The following is a 20392-nucleotide window of genomic DNA, read 5'->3' as shown; positions in this document are numbered from 1 at the left end:
CAGCAGCGTCTCAGCCTATCAGAGCAGCAGCTTCTTGCCGAGCAGCATCTCTCAGCCTATCAGAGCAGCAACTTCTTGCAGAGCAGCAGCGTCTCAGCCTATCAGAGCAGCAGCTTCTTGCAGGAACGTGCCACAATCCTGCAGTAAAATAAACTTGAATGGGTACAGTATTAAGTCTTCTCAAGCTGGAATGACCGCCCCTCCCCCCCCACCCGGAAGCTCATTTGGGAACAATAAGAAGGGTGTCATGGGTCTCTTATCAGCTGCAAGAAATGCAAAGCTTTCTCTTCTTTTCCTGATGGTCCCTGCAACACGAGGGACCTTTACAGGAAAGGGCGTTCGATTGGTCCTGCAGCTGAACATATGTGTTCTCTGCCCAACCCAGAACACCACTGGGCCCTCTTTGAAACGATGTGTACAGCTTCTCCTGTTAAATGGAACTGCAGGGATGTGTTCTTTGCCCTGGCCATCCTCTTCAGCTAAGTCAAAAATGGTGCTCACTGGCCTGGCTGGACACTAACAAAAGCCTGCCACAATTAGCCCTGCATGGAAAGCTAGGTGCACCTGAAGGGGGCTGGGAAGAGAACGCTGCAAAAGTACTTGATGCAGCTGCTTATCTTTTGTAGCCTGTCTACTGCTGCAGTGCACATACAGCCTCCTTCTCTGCAACCCCCACTCTCCAGATCAGTCAACTCAGTTGCAGTGCTACCTTGTCTGCACACAGGATTCCCACTGTTTCTTGCTAAGCTGCAATGGCACAGTGCCACCTACTGGGCTAGTTTCTCTGTCTTAGATTCATTAGGAACCTTCAAGGCCTAAGAATGATTACTGTATTCCCATGATTCCCTCCGCCTTGAAGCACTTTGAAGCTCTCCAGCTGTGTATAAGCACGTTATAAATAAACATATACAATTACAATTACTGGGGACTTCACTTCACAAGCAACTGCTGTGTGCTGCCTGCATAAATGATACGAAAGTAAGTACATGAGCCAGTACACACCTTATCTGGAGGACTGCTAGTACTCCATTAGTAATCCATTACAACCCCCACTTTCCTCTTCATCTGCCTCATACCATATTAGCAATCCATTGCTTCACTCCTATCACCTTCTTGCTCATTCAGTACCCGTGAATAAATAATTTGTTTATTTTTTTTTTCATTGTATTTAAAATTGATTTGTGAAACCTAGGCCCTTCTCCCTCTATTCAGGATTCTCAAATTCGTTGTGTCTTCTCTCCCTTCTAAACTGTGCATGAGGTTAGCTCCGTAACTCTGAGTGTTGGCATCCTGTCTCACTGTTCAACGTCCTGCCTCCCACTCCTGGCTCTGCCTACTCTAGCGTCCTCCTCCAGTACCTCCACCTCTCTCCTTTCCCACTAACTCTATGTTGCTCTCTATCTCTCCTATCTTCTCTAACTGCTTCTCTATTGACTGTCCTGCCCTCCTCACTAAATCTGGTAGGAAGAAGTTTAAAAAGGACATCCTGGTCGCCAACCCAGGCCTCCCTATCGCCGACACCTACACCAGTGCCTCCTCTAAGGATACTCTCACTGACATCCTATTTGCCATTCCTTCGCCAGACCTATGGACCCTTCATATGGTCTCTGTGCTCTCTCCCTTCTCCTCTTCTCCCATTAATGGTGGCAGCCGCTGGGACATCCTCCTGGCCTTCTTCCATTCCTCTAAGGTCATCATCAATGTTTACTCGAACGGGACCTTCTTGGTCCAAGGCCCTCAGGCCAAACTCCATCTCTTTGATCGGCACTTCCCGTGCCTCATCAACTTCCTCCCTCCTCCAGCCGTCCCCTCTCTCACCCTTTGCAGGGTTTCCTCGACTCCACCTTCTGCCTCTTCATTGGCTACCTTGCCTTCCCCTTCCATCTCTGCCCCCTCCCTGGCTCCTTCTACACCTCCGAAGGGCGTACCTCTGATCTGTATCCCTCCCCGGAAGTCCTTCAAGGATGGCAACCTTCTCCATACTGCCACTCTAAACTCCCGCTTTGCTGTCAAGCATTCCTCTGATATCTGCCGCCTTCTGGAAGATCCTCGTTCTCACTAGACATGGTTCATGGCCAGCTCTGTCACCAGCTTTGACACGCTCCTACCTGATGGCTACAAGATCCTCTCAAGATCCTCTCTGCGCCCAGATCCAACCGCTCTGGAGGGGATGTTGCCCTGATCGTCCCTGAGTGGATTCCTGCCTCTGTCTTTCCTACGCAGGCCTACTCCTCTTTTGAATACCTCGTCTGCAGGCTCTCTCTCTCACCTAGCCATTCCCTTACAGTGGCTACTATCTATCGGCCACCTGGTCAGATCTCCTCCTTCCTCTCTGAGTGGGCGGACCTCGCCGCCTCTCTCCTGGGCGCGACCACTCAACTCCTCCTTCTAGGAGATTTCAATATCCACCTGGATGCCTTCTGTCCTTCCTCCATACTCTTTCGCGACCTCTGTGACTCTCTCTCACTCACCATTCTCCCCTCTGGCCTGACTCACTCTTTAGGGCACACTCTGGATGCTCTGATCTCCTCAGACCTTCCCCTCTCTCCACTCCACTCTCCTGGATTGATCACTATCTCCTCTCCTCCCACCTCACCCTCCCTAGCCCTCAGGCCAAGCCACCTCCATCTCTGCCACCTACCTTCTCAGTCATCCGACCCATGAAGCGTGTGTCAACTGAGGCTTTTGCCACCACCTTCTCACCCCCACCTCCCCCTTTGGCTGACTCTCACCCTGACACAGCCCTCTCCAAGCTTCACCCTCCTATCTATGATACTCTTGATATCCTTGATATCCTTGCCCCTGTCATGAGAATCCGCCTGAAGCCCAAAGCCAAGTGCAACTCTTGGTACGACTCAGACCTTGTCACCCTAAAACGAAATTGCAGGATGGCCGTGCTTCATATACATCCTCTGACAAACTGGCCTGCCGCCTGCTGCAAAGGCAATACCGGCTCTCTGTCTTAACCAAGAAGAGAGCTCATATCCAAGCCTGCGTCTCTACGGCATCTAACAACTCGGCCGAACTCTTTAAAATCTGCAAGTAACTGGCCAATCCGGCTGCAGTCTCTACCTCTCCTGTCCCTTCCCAGACCCTCTGTGCGGCACTGGCCTCTCATTTCATCTCAAAAACTCAGGACATCCTGTCCGCACTCTCCTCCTATCCTCTGCCTCCCCCTACTCCCTGCTCCTCATCTGGCCCTTCTGCAGCCACCCCTCCTCCTTCCTTTGCCCTTTTCTCCACAGACAAGGTTTCTAGACAAGTCTGATCTATGAAAGTTTCGTCGAAACAGGTTTACCCCTGTTCTTCCAAAACTATCAAGGACCACATCGACTCCCTGGCTCCTGCCCTAGCTGATTTCTGCAACCAGTTCTTCGCCACTGGAGTCTTCCCATCCCCCCTGAAGCACTCCCTTGTGCACCTCCTTCTTAAGACACCTTCTGCTGACCCCACTTGCCTGGCTAACTATTGCCTAATCTCTATCACTCCCTTCCTGGGCAAGCTCCTGGAGAAACTGGCCATCTCCCAGCTGAATCTCCCTACTGAATCTGTTGGTTGCCTTCATGACCACCAGTCTGGCTTCAGAGCTGCCAGAAGGATGGAAACTGCTCTCCTGAACATTTGTGAAGACCTGCTCTCCAACCTTGAGTCTAACACCCCTTGCGTCCTCATCCTGTTTGAACTCTCTTCTGCTTTTGATACTGTCAACCATGCCATCCTGCTCAACTGTCTCTGTGATAACCTGGGTATCACTGGTCAGGCTCTGGCGTGGCTGACCTCTTTCCTCCCTGACCGACCCTCCCAGGTCCAACTTGGGCCCTTCCTCTCCTCTGTCTTCTAGTCTACCTGTGGTGTCCCCCAGGGGTCTAACCTATCTCCCTGGCTTTTCAACCAATACCTGGCACTCCTTGCCCGCCGCATCGCCACTCTCTGCCCTAACTTCCAGTGCTATGCGGATGACACGCAGCTCATTTTCAGGCTACCCTCTGCCTCCTCCTCCCCATCCCTCATCTCGGACTGTCTGTCTGCTATCCAGGAGTGGTGTGCCGCCAATGACCTCTGCCTTAATGCCAGCAAGACTGAGATTCTCCTTATCGGCACACCGGTTTCCACCTTCCCTGTAGCTCTCTGGCCAGCCTCTCTTGGCCCTCCTCATGCTCCCACCTTTGAGGCTAAAAACCTTGGGGTCATCTTCGACTCCACACTCTCCTTCTCTCCTCACATCTCTGATGTCTCTAAGAAGTCACACTACCAGCTGCACTTCCTCAGAGGTATTCTTCCTTTCCTTCCTTCCCCCAGAAGCTCACTGTCTCCAGAGCCCTGGTTCTCTCTAGGCTGGACTATTGTAACAGACTCTATCTAAATCTGACTGCCTCTACTCTCCGCCCTCTGAAACTTATCCAGAACAGGACTGCGAGACTTGTCCTTGGCCTCAAGCCCAGGGATCGTATCTCTCCAGGACTGAAATCTCTGCACTGGCTCCCAGTGGCTGTGAGGATTAAGTTCAAAACCCTCTGCATTGTCCACAAGGCCTTCTGGGGCCTGGGGCCGCAATGCCTTCAACTCTCTCTTCCTAAATACCTTCCTTCCCGAGCGCTTCGCTCATCCGGCATCCAACTCCCTCAGGGTCAGTCGCTTCTCCAAGCAACGAGTTGGTGGTAGATCTCTCTCTTCGGCAGGGGCCTCCCTCTGGAACAGCCTTCCTACCTCCCTGAAACTTGAGGAGAACCATCTCCGGTTCTGGAAGCACCTCAAAACCTTCCTCTTTGCTTCTGCTTTCTCTCCCCCTCTCCCCTGCTGAAATCCTGGCTGAAACTGCACTGGTTACCTGGCCACCCTGCCTGATCTCGGGCCCAGGGACCGACAGCTGCACACCTGCACTGCCTCCCTGGCAACCCCTGCACCTGGGGACTGTTTTCTGCATCCCTTCAGTCCCCATACTAGCACTTATGTCTGCACTTACCTTGCACTTGCCACCTCCGGCTGTTATTTATCTTATTTTTCTACTACCCCTTGTACTGCACTTTCCCCTCTCTCTTCCCCCTCGCACTTTGCCCTTTCACCTTCCCATGTTCTTGCACGATCTGAATGACATCTGGCCTAGTAAGATCGCTGTCTGTCTTTCCGTTGTTCCCTCTCCCTTGCCTCGTTGCGCCTCGAAACACTTGTATATAGGCGCGTTATAAATGCCATATCATATCGTATCATATCTTGTAGCCGAAACAGATCGACTTTTCATAAAACAAAAAAAGTTGATGCGTTACATCTTTTATTAAGAAACACAATGAAATAGCTACATGAATAAAAGCATTATGGAACAATACATTTGTTACAGAGTTAAAATGTCAGTGGGTCCAGTTTGTGTAGCACTTTTAACACTTCATTGGTTAATAAAATGTCACACCCTGCAGTTAATCTTTCCCAGAATTTGTTCGTATACAGTCATTCCTCTGTGGACAAAATGTTTCTGCGTTTTAGTTTTCAATTCTTCAGTGCCAGTACAGTCCATCATGATATGTTTTAAAGTCTGTAGGTAAGGTTTTTTGCAAAGTTCACGAGAGATGTTGTCGGATCAACTTTATTTCCCCTGTGGGTAGTAGGTTGAGACGAAAGCTCAGGAAAATGGATCTGCCTGTCGAACTTGGACATTTCTTGCGGTACTTGGCAAGGTAGCCGCTTGGGTTGTCTAACAGGGAGAGTGGTTTTGCAACACTAGAATTTTGAGCATTTGATATGGTGTTTATCCAATCGTTTCTGAGCATTGAGGTCTTCATTTTTTGCGGTTTGTTTGTGAGTTCATCCTCTGTACATTGACTGCGATTGAGCATTTTGTGAACATTGCTTTTTCTATTTTTAAAAACAATTATTGGAACGGTCATTTAGCTCCATGTTGATATTTTCAATTAGCGAACCAGGAGGGGCAAGATGTGCTGTCCTGAACAGTGACAGAAGCTTCCAGTCTGTTGGGGAGAAGCTGGACCCCCACCAGGGCAGTGGGGGGCCAGCAGCCATACCCTCACCATCTATGGGAGACCCCAACACCTCCCATATGGCCCCCAGAAATGCAACAGAGTCCCAAGCAGGCAGCAGCATGTTCCAAACTGCGTTTATTTCTGGGCAGCAAAAAAGAAAAAAACACGCAGAGCATCGTGCACATCGAGAGTTCAGGCGCCGTCTCTCCCGGGGCTGGCTTGCAAGCCAGCTTTGTAATCACACTGCAGGCTGACCTCACAGAATTGGATCAGCTCCCAGAAACCTATCTCCTCCTGCTATTGGCTGCTAAGTGATAGGTTACCTATGTAGCCCTTATAGAGAGCCTGACAATTGGGTGTTAGCCTTTTTGCGTCAGTGGGTTGATTTAGCTGTGCCAGCCCCCATTACCTAATTCTAACTTGTTACATTATGAATTTGTTCCCGCTAATTGGCTGGGCTGAGCGATTCTTGTTACAATTATGTTTCAAATGTTGTGCGAGTCCTTGAGAAAATGTCTTTCTTTCCCAGAAAGAAAAAAAAACACACTGGGTTGCCGTGGTTTATTCGCATTTGTGGCAATCTTATCTTGAATGTGCGGCCTTGGCAGTTCGGGGGTTTTGCGAGGAATGTTTGTCTGCAGAAAGCAATCTTATCTTGAATGTGCGGCCTTGGCAGTTCGGGGGTTTTGCGAGGAATGTTGCTGAAGGCTTCTGCAGCCAGTGTTCAGTGAGAGAAATGAACTTGGCTGTCATTTTCCTGAAACACGGCTTTACACTGTGCAATTAGACCATGTTAATTCATATAGGCATTTGCAAGCCTTTAAACAGGGATTTTTGTGTTTGTAGATTCTGATATTGCAGCATTGATTCTAATGTAGCATGGAAGTTGCACTGTTGGTGAAGTGGGTGTGTTTCAGCATATTTGTCACCCATGGGTGCGCTGGGGCCTGGTTCAAATGATAAGTGCGCTCCTTGTTCTTCCTGCTGTTCTTCTGTATATGCGCCTGGGGTGAGGGGGCATGGGTTTGATCTCGATTTTCCCTCTTCAGTCCCCCCTCTGGTCGACTTTGTCGACCACACCACCAAGCAACATTCACCTCCTTCCGGTCTGCATATATTTGTCAATTCCTTGAAGTGTCCATAATTTTCTGCATTGTTGTTGATGAACAGTACATATAGGAGTGTTCTCCTTCTGTGTTCCACCACACTCACTTCCCTTCGTACTTCCTCTGATCACAGGGAGTGGCCACCTTTATTACTGCTGGAACCATGTTGCACACCGCTATCTTCTCCCTTAGTCCGGCTCTTTCTTTCTTTCACCATGTCTCTTATTTGCATTCCGATGTCTTCTTCTGTTGTTCTCTTACATCTTGCAATGTATCTCTATCTTGCACAATGATGCTGTGCTCGGTACTAGTCCTTCCGTTATCACCTTCAATCAACCAGGCAGTCATGATGTCATCCATTACCATGCAAGCACTAGCTAGTTCTTTGCTTTCTCTTTTCAGATGCATTTTTTGCTGATCATTCTTTGGTATGCTGGTACTTCACCCAATCATTCTTCTGTCTCGCTCGAGAAGTAATTCCCCCCTCTTTTTACTCCTCTGTCTGTTTCTCTTCTTCCGTTTTTTTCCATCTTGGTGAATGTGTCATTCTTCACATCTTCCTTGTTCATCACCAACAAGGGCATGCTGATGTGCACCAATGAACACTCTCCTCCCCAATTCAGTGGTAGTTTCTCTTGATCTTTGGATGCATGTGCTCAATAGTAGTGCATAAGCAGTGATGTTCCTGCTCTCATCTCGCAACTTCTCTCAACCTTCTTGCATCCAGCATGATTGTCCACTTCTTGTCACTGTTGTGCTGGTAACATAACGCTGGTACCTTAACAGTATACGTCCTTCTTCATTCTCCACCCACGTGACTATCTTCGCTGTTTTGTCTCACTGCGTTAGGCACTTATCATATTTTTGTCTCTTTTATTTTATTTTTTCTTCTCTCTTTGTTTTTCTTTCTTCTTTTATTATTTATTTATTTATTTATTTATTTATTTATTTTTTTCTCTTGCAGCTTGCTCACTTGTGCATTTGCTCGTTGTTTCTTCTCTCTCTGGTCATTTTCCACATACAGTTGTTCTCCAATTAGCTGCTTTATGTAATCATCTTCCATAGGAGATTACCCCCCTTTTTTTTTTTATCAATCTCAATGTTGCTGTCTTCCCTTGCAATCTTCTTCGCACCTTGGCATACATGGGCGTCGTGCTCTGCTGTAGTAATTTCTGTTGTAATCAATTCTCTTCCGGCATATGTTAAAGAACAGTCAGGACAGCTCTCTCCAGTGGTGTGCCTACCAATTTTGTACATGTGTGCATGTTGTTGGTCACTTCTACTATGTGTGTTATGTGTATGTTTTACTCCCTTTGTGTCTGCCCTTAACTCTCCTTACTTTAGCAGCAGCTTTTCCTCACCCACTGACACCGTAACTCTTCCTGCTTAGGTTAGGGAATGTTAGCAGGGGATACAGCGGTAATGCTCACTATTACAAATACATTTCAAATTACCACCCCCATTATTTCGTTCATCATTAATAGTCCCATCGTGAAGGTAAAAGTCCTTATTTGCTTGCCCATAACCACTTACGCTGCTGGGTCCTTGCAGCTGATGAGATGATAAAGTTGCCCGCCTGAAAATCGCAAGAAAGTCGTTAATACGTTAGTACTTGTTAGTAACCTCAAGCTCCGCGAACTAAACAATCACTAAGGGCAAAAATCAAACCTCCCCCTGGACATTTCGTGTTTTCAAAATTTCTCAATATGGGTAGGGAAAATCTTGGGCTGTTTATTCAATGGAAGCAAGGAAATATACTTCAGGGAAACATGCTCTAAGGGGTCTGAGGTTCTTGATAGGGTGGGCAATTGAGTGGGGAATGCTTCACGATGTTTTAATCAGTAGGCCTCACAGTTTCTAATGGAAGATAACATTAAGGAAATTTCCTACACATTTCTAACAGCATACATACGCAACAACCTGCATGTGCGGGGAAAAGAGAAGGAACAAAACAGCTTTACAGCTGTACATGCACAAACTGTAATATGAAACTCAATTAAACTTTGGAAATGCGTGTGTCAGTCCCTATTCTAGTTGCTAGTGTGCGTTGGACCATAGGATGGCCATGTTTCCCTAACTTGGGAGTGTTCGTGCTATTTTGCAGTTCATGAAAATCTCTTGCGTTGGCCCTGTTGATCATTGCTCCCTCGTTGCCAGGGTGGCCACCGCTTTGTAGGGCTTGACACCTCACACATCTAACAAAGTCTGTCAGGAGGGGAAAATGTCCCACTGTAGTCCATAGCCATTGGGTGTTGGCTGTCCGTTGTCTTCAGGCCTGCCCTGGGTCCTTTATATCTGGCGAGAAATAAAATGGAAGCGCTTGAGACCTGAGAATTTACATATTCTTCAATTTCTTGACCTAACCTCTCTGCACTACTCTCACACTATTCAGTGTCCTAGTGGGAGGAGCCAATGGTACACCTATGCACCATCCTGTCACCACCTGGTGGCGTTCAATGGCGGTCTGACTGTAAATTGTTACACAATTCGAAATGTACCCAGAAAATGGGTAGGCACTTAATTTATGTGAAGATACTCATTACACACTTGGATCATATATACGCAATTTAGGTGCTAGTGTACAAATCGGCCTTTGGATCTTTATATTTACTGTGCTTTTGTTGTAAGCTATTTATAGTGCGTGCCTTTGTCCCGTGGGGCATCAGGCACTGACAAGCTAAATAGGGAAACATCAGGGTGGTAAATTTGTCATATAGGGTGGCTGTGTTTCTAAATTAAGTGCACCATGTTACTTAGTTAAGATAATCGCAGGGTTTTTAAATCTTTTTTTTTTTTTCTATGGCTCCTCTCTCAACTTCTCAGGGCGTGCCTCGCAGTGAACTGCAGGCACTTTAAGCTGGTACTAATGAAATTCGCTACCAATTATTCGCTACCTGTCTCTCCCCCCTCTTTGTATTTATTTATTTATTTATTTATTTCCTCTTTTCTTTCAAACCCAACCCTCACAATTTACTCCCATTCTCTCTATCCCACCCCATGTCCAGTTTTTAAACCCTACCTACTCTGTTAATTACTCATTTAGTCTAGTATTTTATTGGTCCACTACTGTAATTACTGTTACATTTAAACAATATATTTCTCCCCCCATTATCTGCTCTCAAATTTTAATACAACCATCATTCTCCAGTTCGTGCAGCAATGACCTCTTTCCCTATGTGTGTTGGCTAATGCATTTGTGCCAGTGCTATTTTCAAAAGCGCTGGTGGCATTACCACTTGCACTGTTATTTTGTCGCCAAATTCATTCTGTTGGGAACATGGATCATCCATCCTTTACCCCTATTTCTCTCCTCCCGTGGTGAACCGTCAATGAAATGTAGCCCCCCCTCAAGTGCACCTTCTTCCACCTTGTGTGTCTCATTTAATTGTTCTGTGTTAATTGTGTATTCATGAGCCCAGTCTCCTCACTGAAAGATGTGTGCTCAAAATGTAGCTAAATGTACTCTCTTGTGATGCGCTATCATTATGCACCCCCCTCTGTACCGTGCACCCCCATTATGCTTAAACAATCTTCCTTACTTTCAACATGTGTATGCCTGGTGTTTAACAAGTTATGGATTTCTCTGTTAATAAGGTGGTCATATCCACATCGCTCATGATGTCACAAATGTCTCTTCCCTAATGCATGGCCTAGTCGCCCCACTGTCACCCAGAAAAGAAAATGTTTTGATACCTATCACCACCCCTATGCAATTGTCCTCTGCATTATTGAGTGTGCGTGAGTGTGTGTGTCGGCGTGCGTCTCGCCCGCTCTGTCGGGGAGGTGGAGCATGAGTGTGTGTGGCAGAGTGAGTCAAATCAAGTTTGTCTTGGGCTGTCCTATTAGCGGTATAATGTCAATCTATGTCCTTTGAAAGGTTTGTTTCCCATCAGGAAGACCCCTCCCAGTCATGTAACCGGTACCATTGCTATTGTGTCAGTGTTCTGTATGGGTGCTGGCTGCTGTGCAGTGCCCCTGTGTTGTGATTCTTGTCAGTCCTGGGGTAGTGGTGCTGTCATTTGTTGTGTCTGTACATGTAGTGGTGACAGTGCCTGCGTTGGTGCTTGTGGTGTCTGCTGAAATGATCCCGTCCTGCCCCAAGTATCCTCACCACATGGGCGGTGCATATTGTGGTGGTTGTTGACACTGCTATTGTGATTCTTGTGCGTGTGTGTTGAGGCTGTTTTTAACTGCCCCTCCCATTGCATACTTTAATAATTTATTTTGTGCCTACTTGTCCTCATCTGCCTTTCTCTGCCCCTGCCGTTTTCTTGCCACAATCTACAATGCACACAGTCAATGTCTAGCGCGCTATCCTTCCTTCCTCCCTTCCATAACCCCATGCATGCTGCACCACCCCTTACTGATCCTCTATCATGTTTGGCTGTGCTGTCTCGTTCAGTCCTTCTCTCCTCCTCCAATCCCTTTCTTCCCTTTCCAGTTCCCCCTCTCTGTTGCTATTGTTACTCCTTGCACCTCCCCCGTTATCTTCCCTTTAAATTTAATTCCTCTGTACCTGTGCCTTCAAATCTGCTTCCATGCACTGCAGCCCTCTTGCTCCCTCCTGTGCTGTTCTGCAGTGGGTTGTTCTGCACCTTCCTGTTTGTTCGCTTTAGTGTATTGTGATTGTGTGTGTGTGTGTGTGTGTGGTGTTTAAATGTCCTTCTGCTGTTTTCAGTTCTCTCATGCAATGCATTCCTTGCTTACCATCTGTGTCATCAAATATTACACTCACGGAGGTTCAGAAGGGTGAGTCCCCTCTTCCCTCTGCTCGTGCTGGTTCAGCATGAGCTGACCCCTCGCATCTTCCCTTTCCTTCGTGCACACAGTTCAACTGTAGCGATGTGCTTTTAAAGCTATTCCTGTGTAAGTGCTGTGTATGTGTGTCCTTAGCGATTGCTGCACGCTTCTGGAGAAGCCGCCTATGAGCAGCCATGGTCTTGTTTAATTTACCTTCAGTACTTTTGAATCTTTGCACACTATGTTTTACTGACTTATTTCGGCATGGGAGCTGTGTGCTACACAACAGGTGAAGGGGAGTCATTTCTGTATTGTGTGATACATTTTACCTCTATTCAATTTGAAAATTTCGATAGTCCGCTGTTCAGGGAGAAAAAGTTAGAAGATAATTGAACATTTTTCAACTTCTGTGAGCCTTCTTGGCTCCGCACCTTAGCCAGTGCACTCCACGTGCAGCCCATCTTCACCAAACCATTGCCTTCTCCGGCACACCCCCACAATCTTGCGCATGTGTCTTCCACACACCGCCTCTGGGTCACCTATTCTCCAAATCCAAAACCACACCACTATCTCCTCACCATCAAAACTCTGTGTCCTATGCATCAATCTGAAGGTGACATCACCAAACTAAAAACACAGTGCAAATGAACAGACAAATGTGCATACACAGAACAATAACCCATTTCTCCCAACCCCACAAAAATCCCAAAATAAAACCCCACAATCCCCACAGCTGTCTTCCTGTCTCAACTGGAACAAGGTAAACCACAATAAAAACTCTTATAATTGGACTGCACACGCTGCGTCGCCTCACGTGTGATACGCTCCTCACCAGGGGACCTTAACCAGCCAACTATCATCCACTCACTGAACTAAAACGCTCAATTAGCAGGGAACCTCATCTACTCATTGATCTATAACGTCAATTCATAGGAAATCCAGACCCCTGTACATGAAATCGCCATCCGGACCAACCAGCGTGGCACTCCTGTTCTATATGTGGGGAGTCACTACCCCACCCAATATCCTCATAAACACAAGAAGGGACCACTGCCAGCGCTCCAGTCCCAACTACAATCCACGTGCCGAACACCACTAATGCGCTGAATTTTGCGACAATGTACAATCACCCACCACCCAATTTACAATGCCTCCCCCAGTTTCTACCCAAACAAAAGAAATTAACATTTCTGCAACATACTGATCAACAATGCATCATAATACTTTAAACATCTCCCCCCCTCAAAGCCCATGTTGCTGGTTGACTTACATTTCCTTATGCTGCACTGGCACTTGCTCTGCTGTTGGACACCCCCTCAAGGCGCTTCACCGCACCCCTTCTCCTGCAGGGCTCTCACCTGCCCTCAAGCGGGGTATTTCCAAGTGGCCCCCAAAGCCTTTAGCCGGTTACGCGTTTTCCGGTGGTCTTCAGGTGCAGGCGAGGGTCCCATAGCTTCCTTGAGTCGGCGGCAGGGACTGCAGTTCAATGCAGGGCTTGCGCAGGCAGTGCTCATTCACCCATGTTACAATGAGCAATGAGCCTCACAGAGGGCACCAACTTATTGGGGAGAAGCTGCTCCCCCACCAGGGCAGTGGGGGGCCAGCAGCCATACCCTCACCATCTATATGAGACCCCAACACCTCCCATATGGCCCCCAGAAATGCAACAGAGTCCCAAGCAGGCAGCAGCATGTTCCAAACTGCGTTTATTTCTGGGCAGCAAAAAAGAAAAAAACACGCAGAGCATCGTGCACATCGAGAGTTCAGGCGCCGTCTCTCCCGGGGCTGGCTTGCAAGCCAGCTTTGTAATCACACTGCAGGCTGACCTCACAGAATTGGATCAGCTCCCAGAAACCTATCTCCTCCTGCTATTGGCTGCTAAGTGATAGGTTACCTATGTAGCCCTTATAGAGAGCCTGACAATTGGGTGTTAGCCTTTCTGCGTCAGTGGGTTGATTTAGCTGTGCCAGCCCCCATTACCTAATTCTAACTTGTTACATTATGACTTTGTTCCCGCTAATTGGCTGGGCTGAGCGATTCTTGTTACAATTATGTTTCAAATGTTGTGCGAGTCCTTAAGAAAATGTCTTTCTTTCCCAGAAAGAAAAAAAAATACACACTGGGTTGCCGTGGTTTATTCGCATTTGTGGCAATCTTATCTTGAATGTGCGGCCTTGGCAGTTCGGGGTTTTGCGAGGAATGTTTGTCTGCAGAAAGCAATCTTATCTTGAATGTGCGGCCTTGGCAGTTCGGGGGTTTTGCGAGGAATGTTGCTGAAGGCTTCTGCAGCCAGTGTTCAGTGAGAGAAATGAACTTGGCTGTAATTTTCCTCAAACATGGCTTTACACTGTGCAATTAGACCATGTTAATTCATATAGGCATTTGCAAGCCTTTAAACAGGGATTTTTGAGTTTGTAGATTCTGATATTGCAGCATTGATTCTAATGTAGCATGGAAGTTGCACTGTTGGTGAAGTGGGTGTGTTTCAGCATATTTGTCACCCATGGGTGCGCTGGGGCCTGGTTCAAATGATAAGTGCGCTCCTTGTTCTTCCTGCTGTTCTTCTGTATATGCGCCTGGGGTGAGGGGGCATGGGTTTGATCTCGATTTTCCCTCTTCAAGTCTACTTGGCTTTGCATGGATGGAAGGCCTGTTCATATCGTAGACAGAAAATAGGGAAGCTCATTGGCAGACCAAGAGTTTTTTTCCAAATTCGACCTTCCATCCATTTCACAATCCATGCTTCCTTGGTTATGAACCGCTACCCCATTTGTAGAACATCAGATGACCCTAGATCCCCCTTCCTCAGCCTGATTCCCTGGCTCCTCACAATAAATATATTATATTACCTGGTCTTAGTATTCCTTGTCCCAGTACCAAATTAGTAATCCATTACATTATCCATTACATTACCCCGGTCTCCATTATTCTCGTCACCATACCCTATTAGTTATCGATTTCATAATCACTGTTTCACTCTTCCTCATCCCAATACCATGCTAGTGATCCAAAACATCAACCAACACCTCCATATTTCTTGTCCCGGCACCCGATATTAATACTTTATATTAGGCGTTCCTCCCTCTTCCTCGTCCCAGTAACCCAGTTGTAATCAGTACATTGTGCCAGCCTCCCTATTCCTTGACATGGTACATCATTAGTAATCATAACATTACACCTGCATCCTTCTTTTTGGTCAGAGTACCTAATTATTTGTTAATTCATTATCCCAGTACTTTATTAGTAATGTATTGCATTTCCCTCACCTCTGTGTTCCTTATTCTGGTATCCTCTTAGAAAGGCAATTTCATTACTCCTGTCTCTATCATCATCATCTGGGTACTCTCTATTCATCATCCTGGTTCCCAATGAGTATTCCATTACATTATCCATGCTTCTTTCTTCCTCAACTTAGGAACCCCATTCCCAATGATTACAGTACACTGCTGCTCTGTGTCATGCCAGGACTCCATTAGTAATCATTACATAACCTGCAACCCCTCCCACCCTTTCCTCATATCAGTATCAACTTTGGAATCTTTTACATTACCCCAGGATCACTATTCCTGGTACCATACCCCATCAGTAATATTACACCTCTCTCCGTCTTCCTCGTCATGGCACCCTATTAGTTATCCAGTACATTACATCCACCTGACTCTTTTTTTTATCCCTATAGTAATTTAATAAATTATACCTAACTCCCCCTTAATCGTTCTGGTACTACATTATTAGTCTATTACACTACCCTCACCTCCCTCGTCCTCTATCCCAGTACAACATTATTAATCCATCACATTTTCACTGCCTCACGCTATATGTCTGGGTAACACTTTGTTAATACATTATATTAACCTTGCTTCCTTTTCCTTATGCGTGTACCCATGAGTAACATATCACATTACAGCTGTCTCACTCTTCATCGTCCTAGTGTTCGAGTGGTAATCCATAATCCTCCACCTCCTTCTTCCTCTTCCTGCTGTCTCATTGGTAATCCTTTATATTGGTCACTCCTCTCTCATCTTTATATCCAAATACAATCCATACACGAAACAATTCATAAAATAAACCAATTCTCCCAACACCCCCAATTGATCCATCATACTACAATAAAAACATCCTTAAAACTGTCTTTTACTTAAAAGAATTAAAACCAAATAAAATTAATAAATGCAGTTTGTCATTAGAACATCAATGACATGGAAGCATTCTTGAATATATTCAGAGATTACAAATGAAATCATCTCTATTGCACATCATTATAAAATGTAGAACCTCCTGGTAGGTTCTAATGTTAGCCTTTAGAAAATGGAGTCAAATGACACTTTTTTGGGCCTCATTCCGAGTTTGGAGGCAGCCATGGTGCTATTTGCGCTAATTACGGGCCTGCTCATAGCAGGCCCGTAATAAGCGCCCTGGTCCCTTAGCTGGACCAGTAAAGAACATGTGGTCCGACCACACGTCCTTTGCGGTACCCGCTAAGGGACCTCGGAATTGGGCGGTAAGGGATTACCGGCACCCGTCTCCTTACCGGTGCCTGGTATCCCTTACCGCCCAACTCAGAATGATCCCCCTTGCCCACTGTTTGGGGAAATTCCGACAAACTAGTAGGAAATGCCCCAAGTCTTCCTCCACTGCCATACCACAGTTACATTTCGTAGACCCCGACCGCCTTTTTGCCAGGTATTACGAGCTTCCAAAGCGAGAACATTAAGTCTGATCATGGGACTCACTTCACTTCCGGGTTGAGGGTCCAGTCGGGTGGCCTTGTACAGAGCAGGAGCAGAAAATGTGCACACCTTAGCCCTGTCTTAATCTTTATCGAGAGAGCTTGCCTTCCTCGTCAATGTGTTTCCTATTTTTAAAAATACCTGTTCAGTCAGTTCTTTCACCTCCCACTTGTTTAGGAGGGCACAGCCCTCATTATACCAAATGTATTTACTTCTTGAATTGGAACAGACTATCTTAACCAGTGCATTCTGTATACTGGGGTTCCTGGGACCCAACACATGCGTCTTTAATAGAAGAGTTACCATTCAAAGTTTTGCCAAAGTGGTTATATGTGGGATCCCTAGTTCCAAGCTAATTGCACTATTGTGTGTCCCCCTTGGGGGAAGCCTGTTAACAATTTGAGCACTTTATTCTGAGACTCCATCAACTGCTCACACGTTGTATACCCCCAAATCTCACGTCCATAAAGGAAAAATGTTCCTACTGTAGCCTTATATACTTCAAGGCATTTCTATAAACACAAGGCCCCATATTTATGATAGAACCTCATCAGGCCTGCCATCCTTGGTTTCAATGGTGCTGCGACTACTGTGATATGTGAGGCCCAATTTCCAGACTTGTTGGAGGTGAGCCCCAAGTAGCAAAAGGACCTCATTTCTTCAATTGTTTGATATGATATGATATTTTATTTGTATCGTGCTCATACACAAGTGTTTCAGAGCGCAACATTTACCCCAATTTACCATGGTTTGTACATTTACCCTCCAGCGATAGCTGTTTTTGCTTTTCCTGAATACGATTATTTGCATTTTCCCCCATGTTAAGTTTTAGGCCATTAAGATGAAAATACTTGGCATATTTGAAACTTCTCTGGAGCCCCCCCCCAGGAGGGTAAAGACCTGCTTTGCTCAATCCTAAAATCAGAGAGAAAAAGGATCAATAAAAGTAGTGCCAGTGAGCATCCCAGGGGTAACAGGGCGCAGCAGTTACAAGGATATGTGAAGCTTAGTTGGAAGAATTGTAGTGGTATATAGATACCTTATTTACAAAGCATTATTTACAGAAAAGGTATAAACAAGTGTTAATGATGACTTACAGAGAAAGGTATATACAAGTGTTTACAGATATTGCAGGCAAAAAGGGCCTCATTACGAGTCAGGCGTTAAGGGGTTAACGGCGCCGTAAACGGCGCCGACCCTTAACGCCTGATTACAAGGTCCCTTAGCGCCATAGTGATTTTAACGCCTGCTTTTTGCAGGCGTTAAAATCCATGGCGCTAAGGGACCTTGGAGATAATTACGGCACCGTAATTTACGGTGGCGTAATTATCTCCTTCCCCACTCCCATTATGCCCTATGGGGCAAAAATGGGAATGGGGAAGGGTAAATGGGAAATGGGGATTTACCGCCCCACTCACCTTGGAATGGGGCGGTAAATACGCCAACCACCATGGCGTAAACATAGTTTACGCCATGGCGGTAAAGGTACGACCCAGGCGGTAACTTACCGCCTGGTTCGTAATGAGGCACAAAGTGTAAGGAGATATGGATACCCCGTGGAGGTAGCCAGTAGTGAGACTCGAGGAAAGATACATTCCATAAAAGGCATAAAATGTTGTTGTTTACCATTAACTGAATGTCATTGCTAGTTGCGATGCATGGATTCAGGCCCTCATTACGATACTGGCGCTAAACCATGGCGCTATTAGCACCATGGTTGGTGCCGGTATCATAACAAGTCCGCCAATGTTCAATGGGGAATTACCACCCCATTCCAAGGTTGGCGGGGCAGTAATTCCCCATTGAACATTGGCCCTTCCCCATTCCCATTTTTGCCCCATTGGGCTCAATGGGACTGGGGAAGGCGGTAAGTACGGTACCGCACTTACCTCGAGAGTCCCTTTGCGGGTCCCTACTTTAACGGCTGGTCTAGACCAGCCGTTCAGGTCGGGTCCCGCAAAGGGACCTCGTAGTAAGGCACTAAGTGTTTAACGGTGCTGCAGCCTTTTACGGCGCCGTTAAACACCTAGCGCCAGGGTCCTAATGAGGGCCTCAGTGTCATACAATTTAGCGGTCAGTGGATTTGTCAATTAAAACATTGACTGTATTTGTCAATTAAAACATTTAAAATAAAACATTGATCTAGGGTGAAAATCCTTCTCTAAACCCTGCTTGGGTGGCAGTTAATATATGGTTACTCTTGGCCCACTCCTCAAGCATATACATTAAACATGTATTAAACAGTTTATTAGTCGTATCTAGAAGTGATATTGGGCAGTAACAATTGGGGTCAGCAGTTGATTGGGATAATTAAACTCCCTCTCCAGGACTAAGGTGCGACTCCAACTCATGAATTGCATTAAAATGCAGAGTAAGAATATGTGTCAACCATTACCAACACTATTTATACACATCCGAGCAATACCCAAGGTGGGCAGCAGCTTTGCCCAGTAACATAGTTGATATTGATAATGATATTTTATTTCTGTTGCGCTCGTACACAAGTGTTTCAGAGCGCGACAAGGCAAGGGAGGGGAACAGGGGAGAAAAAAAACAGCAATCTTACTAGGCCCAGTGACATTGAGAACGCGCAAGTGCATGGGAGAGGGGGAGGGGAAAAGTGCATGGAAGGGGGAGAAGTGGAAAGTGTGAAGCAGAGGAGAATCAGATAAATAATAAATAAATAAATAAATACATAAATAAATAAATAAATAATAAAGGCAACAAACAGTGGTAATGCAGCCAGCAATTTGCAAGTGCTAGGTTTAAGGCAGCAGACAGGCTAGGTCTGATAAGTGCAGGAAAGAAAAGGGGGGGGGCTGTATGGCACAGATACAGACCCCAGTGCAAGGGGTGTCCCAGAGGCAGTGCGGGAAGGTGGCAGGGTGAGAAGGTACCTGGGCCCGGAGGACAGAGGGTGGCCAGGTGCACAGTGCCAAGAGAGAACAGATCAGCAGGGGAGAGGGGGAGCGAAGGCAGAAGAAAAGAGGAAGGTCTTGAGGTGCTTCCGGAACCGGATATGGTTCTGCTTAAGTTTTAGAGTGGCAGCAAGGCTGTTCCAAAGGGACGCCCCAGCCGAAGACAGAGATCTACCCCAAGCTCGTTTCTTTGAAAAACGATTGACCCTGATGGAGTTAGAGGTAGAGGAGTGAAGGGCTCAAGAGGGGAGGTATTTTCTGAGGGATAGTTGAAGGTATTTTGGACCGAGGCCCCAGAAAGCCTTGTGGACAATCCATAGGGTTTTGGATTTAATCCAAGACCAGCAAACCTACTTTGAAGCTCTTTGCCCCAAACAAGAAAGTGGTTTCCCATCCAGTGATTTTGCAGGGCCCCTCGCTGAGGGTAATAGTGGCTTCCAGAAAGTATTGGTGTTGAACAGTCACTCTTGCCAGCCTGGCTTCTCGCCCAGCAAGATAAAAAAGCTGAGGGAAGACAGTGGAGGGACTCACCGCTAACCCAGGACCAGAATCCTGATAATTTGGCAGGCAACGGTTTCCTTTCCTCTAACAACAGAGACAAAGACACACCCAGAATAGTGGCAAAACCGCAATGCAGAGAGTTAGCATATTGGGCATAATGCTGGGGCCTCCGGGCAGGGACTCCCTCTGCCTATTTATACTGAGGGGGCCCACGGCAAGGGCAGCTCGAACCCACTCCGTGCTGCATGGCAATCATGTGTGAAGTTTGGGAATAGACCCGGGGTAAATCCAAGGCCGCATTCGGATACCAGCAGGAACCGAGCTGGTATAAAATATATTAAGATAGTTGAATGAGAGCCTACGACAACTTTCTGAACAGTACATGGCAGCCCCAGCTGTTACAGCTCATCCCTGATCTCAGTGCA

Source organism: Ambystoma mexicanum, chromosome 3p (assembly GCF_040938575.1).
Source record: "Ambystoma mexicanum isolate Mex_15411 chromosome 3p, UKY_AmexF1_1, whole genome shotgun sequence".
Classification (NCBI taxonomy): domain Eukaryota; kingdom Metazoa; phylum Chordata; class Amphibia; order Caudata; family Ambystomatidae; genus Ambystoma; species Ambystoma mexicanum.
Note: the sequence above shows the minus strand (reverse complement) of the source record.